The sequence below is a fragment of the Triticum dicoccoides genome, chromosome 6A (genome assembly GCF_002162155.2).
Source record: "Triticum dicoccoides isolate Atlit2015 ecotype Zavitan chromosome 6A, WEW_v2.0, whole genome shotgun sequence".
In the NCBI taxonomy this organism is placed as follows: domain Eukaryota; kingdom Viridiplantae; phylum Streptophyta; class Magnoliopsida; order Poales; family Poaceae; genus Triticum; species Triticum dicoccoides.
Window position 1 is genome coordinate 537318978 of NC_041390.1, and position 9480 is coordinate 537328457.

A 9480-nucleotide genomic window follows, 5' to 3' on the forward strand; every position below is an offset into this window, starting at 1 on the left:
TGACTATGAGATTATGCAACTCCCGTTTACCAGAGGAACACTTTGTGTGCTACCAAACGTCACAACGTAATTGGGTGATTATAAAGGAGCTCTACAGGTGTCTCCAAAGGTACATGTTGGGTTGGCGTATTTCGAGATTAGGATTTGTCACTCCGATTGTCGGAGAGGTATCTCTGGGCCCTCTCAGTAATGCACATCACTTAAGCCTTGCAAGCATTGCAACTAATGAGTTAGTTGCGGGATGATGTATTACAGAACGAGTAAAGAGACTTGCCGGTAACGAGATTGAACTAGGTATTGGAATACCGACGATCGAATCTCGGGCAAGTAACATACCGATGACAAAGGGAACAACGTATGTTGTTATGCGGTCTGACCGATAAAGATCTTCGTAGAATATGTAGGAGCCAATATGAGCATCCAGGTTCCGCTATTGGTTATTGACCAGAGACGTGTCTTGGTCATGTCTACATTGTTCTCGAACCCGTAGGGTCCGCACGCTTAAGGTTACGATGACAGTTATTTTATGAGTTTATGCATTTTGATGTACCGAAGTTTGTTCGGAGTCCCGGATGTGATCACGGACATGACGAGGAGTCTTGAAATGGTCGAGACATAAAGATTGATATATTGGAAGCCTATGTTTGGATATCGGAAGTGTTCCGGGTGAAATCAGGATTTTACCCGAGTACCGGGAGGTTACCGGAACCCCCCGGGAGCTATATGGGCCTTAGTGGGCCTTAGTGGAAAAGAGAAGGGGCAGCCCAAGATGGGCCGCGCGCCCCTCCCCTCCCTTGGTCTGAATAGGACAAGGAGAGGGGGCCGGCCCCCCTCTCTCTTTTCCCCCCTCCACGAATCCTATTCCAACTAGGATTGGGGGGGGGGGGGATCCTACTCCCAGAGGGAGTAGGACTCCTCCTGGCGCGCCTCTCCTAGGCCGGCCGCACCCCTCCCCCCTTGATCCTTTATATACGGAGGTAGGGGAACCCCAGAGACACACAAGTTGATCCACGTGATCTTATTCTTAGCCGTGTGCGGTGCCCCCTGCCACCATAGTCCTCGATAATATTGTAGCGGTGCTTAGGCGAAGCCCTGCGACGGTAGTGCATCAAGATCGTCACCACGCCGTCGTGTTGACGGAACTCTTCCCCTACACTTTGCTAGATCGAAGTCCGGGGATCGTCATCGAGCTGAACGTGTGCTAAAACTCGGAGGTGCCGTAGTTTCGGTGCTTGATCGGTCGGGCTGTGAAGACGTACGACTACATCAACCAAACGCTTCCGTTGTCGATCTACAAGGGTACGTAGATCACACTCTCCCCTCGTTGCTATGCATCACCATGATCTTGCATGTGCGTAGGAAATTTTTTGAAATTACTACGTTCCCCAGCAGTGGCATCCGAGCCTAGGTTTTATATGTTGATGTTATATGCACGAGTAAAACACAAGTGAGTTGTGGGCGATATAAGTCATACTGCTTACCATCATGTCATACTTTGGTTCGGCGGTATTGTTGGACGAAGCAGCCCGGACCAACATTACGCGTACGCTTACGCGAGACCGGTTGTCCCGACGTGCTTTGCACATAGGTGGCTTGCGGGTGACAGTTTCTCCAACTTTAGTTGAATCGAGTGTGGCTACGCCCGGTCCTTGTGAAGGTTAAAACAGCACCAACTTGACAAACTATCGTTGTGGTTTTGATGCGTAGGTAAGATTGGTTCTTTCTTAAGCCCGTAGCAGCCACGTAAAACTTGCAACAACAAAGTAGAGGACGTCTAACTTGTTTTTGCAGGGCATGTTGTGATGTGATATGGTCAAGACATGATGCTAAATTTTATTGTATGAGATGATCATGTTTTGTAACTGAGTTATTGGCAACTGGCAGGAGCCATATGGTTGTCGCTTTATTGTATGCAATGCAATCACGCTGTAATGCTTTACTTTATCACTAAACGGTAGCGATAGTCATGGAAGCACAAGCTTGGCGAGACGACAACGATGCTACGATGGAGATCAAGGTGTCGCGCCGGTGACGATGGTGATCACGACGGTGCTTCGGAGATGGAGATCACAAGCACAAGATGATGATGGCCATATCATATCACTTATATTGATTGCATGTGATGTTTATCTTTTATGCATCTTATCTTGCTTTCATTGACGGTAGCATTATAAGATGATCTCTCACTAATTATCAAGAAGTGTTCTCCCTGAGTATGCACCGTTGCGAAAGTTCTTCGTGCTGAGACACCACGTGATGATCGGGTGTGATAGGCTCTACGTTCAAATACAACGGGTGCAAAACAGTTGCACACGCGGAATACTCAGGTTATACTTGACGAGCCAAGCATATACAGATATGGCCTCGGAACACGGAGACCGAAAGGTCGAGCGTGAATCATATAGTAGATATGATCAACATAGTGATGTTCACCAATGAAACTACTCCATCTCACGTGATGATCGGACATGGTTTAGTTGATTTGGCTCACGTAATCACTTAGAGGATTAGAGGGATGTCTATCTAAGTGGGAGTTCTTTAAGTAAATTAACTAAACTTAAATTTATCATGAAACTTAGTACCTGATAAGTATCTTGCTTGTTTATGCTTATTTGTAGATAGATGGCTCGTGTTGTTGTTCCGTTGAATTTAAATGCGTTCCTTGAGAAAGCAAAGTTGAAATATGATGGTAGCAATTACACGGACTGGGTCCGTAACTTGAGGATTATCCTCATTGCTGCACAGAAGAATTACGTCCTAGAAGCACCGCTGGGTGCCAGGCCTGCTGCTGGAGCAACACCGGATGTTATGAACGTCTGGCAGAGCAAAGCTGATCACTACTCAATAGTTACGGCTTAGAATCGGGACTTCAACGATGTTTTGAACGTCATGGAGCATATGAGATGTTCCAGGAGTTGAAGTTAATATTTCAAGCAAATGCCCGGATTGAGAGATATGAAGTCTCCAATAAGTTCTATAGCTGCAAGATGGAGGAGAACAGTTCTGTCAGTGAGCATATACTCAAAATGTCTGGGTATAATAATCACTTGATTCAATTGGGAGTTAATCTTCCAGATGATTGCGTCATTGACAGAATTCTCCAATCACTGCCACCAAGCTACAAGAGCTTCGTGATGAACTATAATATGCAAGGGATGATTAAGACTATTCCCGAGCTCTTCGCAATGCTAAAAGCTGCGGAGGTAGAAATCAAGAAGGAGCATCAAGTGTTGATGGTCAACAAGACCACTAGTTTCAAGAAAAAGGGCAAAGGGAAGAAGAAGGGGAACTTCAAAAAGAACGGCAAGCAAGTTGCTACTCAAGAGAAGAAACCCAAACCTGGACCTAAGCCTGAAACTGAGTGCTTCTACTGCAAGCAGACTGGTCACTGGAAGCGGAACTGCCCCAAGTATTTGGCGGATAAAAAGGATGGCAAGGTGAACAAAGGTATATGTGATATACATGTTATTGATGTGTACCATCCTAATGCTCGCAGTAGCACCTGGGTATTTGATACTGGTTCTATTGCTAATATTTGCAACTCGAAACAGGGACTACGGATTAAGCGAAGATTGGCTAAGGACGAGGTGACGATGCGCGTTGGAAACGGTTCCAAAGTCGATGTGATCGCAGTCGGCACGCTACCTCTACATCTACCTTTGGGATTAATATTAGACCTAAATAATTGTTATTTGGTGCCAGCGTTAAGCATGAACATTATATCTGGATCTTGTTTGATGCGAGACGGTTATTCATTTAAATCTGAGAATAATGGTTGTTCTATTTATATGAGTAATATCTTTTATGGTCATGCACCCTTAAAGAGTGGTCTATTTTTATTAAACCTCGATAGTAGTAACACACATATTCATAGTGTTGAAGCCAAAAGATGCAGAGTTGATAATGATAGTGCAACTTATTTGTGGCACTGCCATTTAGGTCATATCGGTGTAAAGCGCATGAAGAAACTCCATACTGATGGACTTTTGGAACCACTTGATTATGAATCACTTGGTACTTGCGAACCGTGCCTCATGGGCAAGATGACTAAAACACCGTTCTCCGGTACTATGGAGAGAGCACAAGATTTGTTGGAAATCATACATACAGATGTATGTGGCCCGATGAATATTGAGGCTCGTGGCGGATATCGTTATTTTCTCACCTTCACAGATGACTTAAGCAGATATGGGTATATCTACTTAATGAAACATAAGTCTGAAACGTTTGAAAAGTTCAAAGAATTTCAGAGTGAAGTTGAAAATCATCGTAACAAGAAAATAAAATTTCTATGATTTGATCGTGGAGGAGAATATTTGAGTTACGAGTTTGGTGTACATTTGAAACAATGCGGTAGTTTCGCAACTCACGCCACCCGGAACACCACAGCGTAATGGTATGTCCGAACGTCGTAATCGTACTTTACTGGATATGGTGCGATCTATGATGTCTCTTACTGATTTACCGCTATCATTTTGGGGATACGCTCTAGAGACGGCCGCATTCACGTTAAATAGGGCACCATCAAAATCCGTTGAGATGACGCCTTATGAACTGTGGTTTGGCAAGAAACCAAAGTTATCGTTTCTGAAAGTTTGGGGCTGTGATGCTTATGTGAAAAAGCTTCAACCTGATAAGCTTGAACCCAAATCGGAGAAATGTGTCTTCATAGGATATCCAAAGGAGACTATTGGATACACCTTCTATCACAGATCCGAAGGCAAGACTTTTGTTGCTAAGTTCGGAAACTTTCTAGAGAAGGAGTTTCTCTCGAAAGAAGTGAGTGGGAGGAAAGTAGAACTTGACGAGGTAACTGTACCTGCTCCCTTATTGGAAAGTAGTGCATCACAGAAAACTGTTTCAGTGACACCTCCACCAGTTAGTGAGGAAGCTAATGATCCTGATCATGAAACTTCAGAACAAGATACTACTAAACCTCGTAGATCAACCAGAGTGAGATCCGCGCCAGAGTGGTACGGTAATCCTGTTCTGGAAGTCATGCTACTAGATCATGATGAACCTACGAACTATGAAGAAGCGATGGTGAGCCCAGATTCCACAAAATGGCTTGAAGCCATGAAATTTGAGATGGGATCCATGTATGAGAACAAAGTATGGACTTTGGTTGACTTGCCCGATGATCGGCAAGCAATTGAGAATAAATGGATCTTCAAGAAGAAGACTGACGCTGACGGTAATATTACTGTCTACAAAGCTCGACTTGTCGCAAAAGGTTTTTGGCAAGTTCAAGGGATTGACTACGATGAGACCTTCTCACCCGTAGCGATGCTTAAGTCTGTCCGAATCATGTTAGCAATTGCCGCATTTTATGATTATGAAATTTGGCAGATGGATGTCAAAATTGCATTCCTGAATGGATTTCTGGAAGAAGAGTTGTATATGATGCAACCAGAAGGTTTTGTCGATCCAAAGAGAGCTAACAAAGTGTGCAAGCTCCAGCGATCCATTTATGGACTGGTGCAAGCCTCTCGGAGTTGGAATAAACGTTTTGATAGTGTGATCAAAGCATTTGGTTTTTTACAGACTTTTGGAGAAGCCTGTATTTACAAGAAAGTGAGTGGGAGCTCTGTAGCATTTCTGATATTATATGTGGATGACATATTACTAATTGGAAATGATGTAGAATTTCTGGATAGCATAAAGGGATACTTGAATAAGAGTTTTTCAATGAAAGACCTCGGTGAAGCTGCTTACATATTAGGCATTAAAATCTATAGAGATAGATCAAGACGCTTAATTGGACTTTCACAAACCACATACCTTGACAAAGTTTTGAAGAAGTTCAAAATGGATCAAGCAAAGAAAGGGTTCTTGCCTGTGTTACAAGGTGTGAAGTTGAGTAAGACTCAATGCCCGACCACTGCAGAAGATAGAGAGAATATGAAAGATGTTCCCTATGCTTCAGCCATACGCTCTATCATGTATGCAATGCTGTGTACCAGACCTGATGTGTGCCTTGCTATAAGTCTAGCAGGGAGGTACCAAAGTAATCCAGGAGTGGATCACTGGACAGCGGTCAAGAACATCCTGAAATACCTGAAAAGGACTAAGGATATGTTTCTCATATATGGAGGTGACAAAGAGCTCATCGTAAAAGGTTACGTTGATGCAAGCTTTAACACTGATCCGGACGATTCTAAATCGCAAACCGGATACGTGTTTACATTAAACGGTGGAGCTGTCAGTTGGTGCAGTTCTAAACAAAGCGTTGTAGCGGGATCTACATGTGAAGCGGAGTACATAGCTGCTTCGGAAGCAGCAAATGAAGGAGTCTGGATGAAGGAGTTCATATCCAATCTAGGTTTCATACCTAGTGCATCGGGTCCAATGAAAATCTTTTGTGACAATACTGGTGCAATTGCCTTGGCAAAGGAATCCAGATTTCACAAGAGAACCAAGCACATCAAGAGACGCTTCAATTCCATCCGGGATCTAGTCCAGGTGGGAGACATAGAGATTTGCAAGATACATACGGATCTGAATGTTGCAGACCCGTTGACTAAGCCTCTTCCACGAGCAAAACATGATCAGCACCAAAGCTCCATGGGTGTTAGAATCATTACAGTGTAATCTAGATTATTGACTCTAGTGCAAGTGGGAGACTGAAGGAAATATGCCCTAGAGGCAATAATAAAGTTATTATTTATTTCCTTATATCATGATAAATGCTTATTATTCATGCTAGAATTGTATTAACCGGAAACGTAATACATGTGTGAATACATAGACAAACAAAGTGTCACTAGTATGCCTCTACTTGACTAGCTCGTTAATCAAAGATGGTTATGTTTCCTAACCATGAACAAGGAGTTGTTATTTGATTAACGGGATCACATCATTAAGTGAATGATATAATTGACATGACCCATTCCATTAGCTTAGCACCCGATCGTTTAGTATGTTGCTATTGCTTTCTTCATGACTTATACATGTTCCTATGACTATGAGATTATGCAACTCCCGTTTACCAGAGGAACACTTTGTGTGCTACCAAATGTCACAACGTAACTGGGTGATTATAAAGGAGCTCTACAGGTGTCTCCAAAGGTACATGTTGGGTTGGCGTATTTCGAGATTAGGATTTGTCACTCCGATTGTCGGAGAGGTATCTCTGGGCCCTCTCGGTAATGCACATCACTCCGATTTGTCACTCCGATTTGTCACTCCGATTGAAATTACTACGTTCCCCAACAGGCGCTGCTCGGGGAGGAGAGGAACGGGGCCCGGGGCCTCGGGTTTTATAGGGGAGGAGGTGGCGTGGAGGAGGGGGCACGAGAGGCGGCGGGGAGAGGCCAGGCGGAGCACGGCGGCGGCGGCACTGCCGTGCTGGCTCGGGAGACCGAGCGGAGCTCGGGGACGAGCGGGGGTGGGCCGTTGGGCCGCGGCCTGGCTCGGGCGCTGGGCCGGCCCAGTCGGTGACGTGAGAGAGTTTTTTTTACAAAACATTTTCTCAGACAAATAAAAACAGAAAAAAATATTATATAGGCATATAATATATCAAGATTTTCCGAATAAGATTTCCTACAACATGAACATTTTTCTAGAGTAAAATAAAATCCACACAATTTCAAATAATTCAAAGAGTGCTACTGCCCTACTAAAATCCAATAAAAATCATTTAAAAAATACCAAAGTGATTTCAAATTTATTTTTCTCCAATTTTCTGATGTAGGGAATCATTTTACCCTAATTTCCACGTATTTTATTTTTGGAGAAAAATAATTTGAATAAAACTCAAATAACTCCAAATTGAAAATAATTTCAAAAGGACTTTAAATTTGATCCTTTTAAACTCCCAACTCATATTTCATATGTTTTGAAGAAATCATTTTATCTTCTCTCATGAAAATCATTGAGTTGCTTAAAGTTTCTGAATTGGAAAAATATTTTCAAATGACATTCAAATATTTTCATAAACCCTTTTCATTTAAATAAATGGAAAGTCATGTCATCTTCTCTCCAGGGTTTCGTGATGAAAAGAATTTGAATTCACGGAGATCATAAAAATAAAAATGAAAGTTTGGGAAAGTCCTTTTATTCCCTCTCATTTAACTTTCAAAAAGTTTTGAATTCACTCACTTTCAGACAATCAATCAAACAATCAATCAAATCTATCTATTTATTATAACATTCCAAAATTTAGAATTTTGGGATGTTACACTCTACTAAACCCATTGGGTATTAGTCACGTGGAGATGTGAACTAATCACATAAAGATGTGAACTATTGGTGTTAAATCACATGAGATGTGAACTAGATTATTGACTCTAGTGCAAGTGGGAGACTGAAAGAAATATGCCCTAGAGGCAATAATAAAGTTTTTATTTATATTTCCTTATATCATGATAAATGTTTATTATTCATGCTAGAATTGTATTAACTAGAAACTTAGTACATGTGTGAATACATAGACAAACGGAGTGTCCCTGGTATGCCTCTACTTGACTAGCTCGTTAATCAAAGATGGTTAAGTTTCCTAGCCATAGACATGTGTTGTCATTTGATGAATGGGATCACATCATTAGAGAATGATGTGATGGACAAGACCCATTAGTTAGCTTAGCATAATGATCGTTTAGTATTTCTGCTATTGCTTTCTTCATGACTTGTCCATGTTCCTCAAACTATGAGATTATGCAATTCCCGAATAGAGGAGGAACACCTTGTGTGCTATCAAATGCCACAACATAACTGGGTGATTATAAAGATGCTATACAGGTGTCTCCGATGGTGTTTGTTGAGTTGGCATAGATCGAGATTACGATTTGTCACTCCGTGTATCAGAGAGGTATCTCTGGGCCCTATCGGTAATGCACATCACTATGAGCCTTGCAAGCAATGTGTCTAATGAGTTAGCCACGGGATGATGCATTACGGAATGAGTAAAGAGACTTGCCGGTGACGAGATTGAACTAGGTATGATGATACCGAAGATCGAATCTCAGGCAAGTAACATACCGATGACAAAGGGAACAACATATGTTGTTATGTGGTCTGACCGATAAAGAACTTCGTAGATTATGTAGGAGCCAATATGAGCATCCAGGTTCCACTATTGGTTATTGATCGGAGATATGTCTCGATCATGTCTACATAGTTCTCGAACCCGTCGGGTCCGCACGCTTAATGTTTGATGACAATTTGTATTATGAGTTTCGTGTTTTGATGAACTGAAGTTTTTTCGGAGTCCCAGATGAGATCACGGACATGACGAGGAGTCTCGAAATGGTCTAGACATAAAGATTTATATATTGGAAGGTTTTGTTTGGACACCGAAATGGTTTCGGATAGGTTCGGGCATTTTCCGAAGTACTGGGGGGTTACCGGAACCCCTCGGGGAATTAGTGGGCCACAGTGGGCCTTAGTGGAGAAGAGAGAGGGTTGTCCAGAGGTGGCGTGCGCCCCCCTTGCCCAGTCTGAATTGGACAAGGGGAGGGGGCGGCGCCCTCCCCCCCCCCC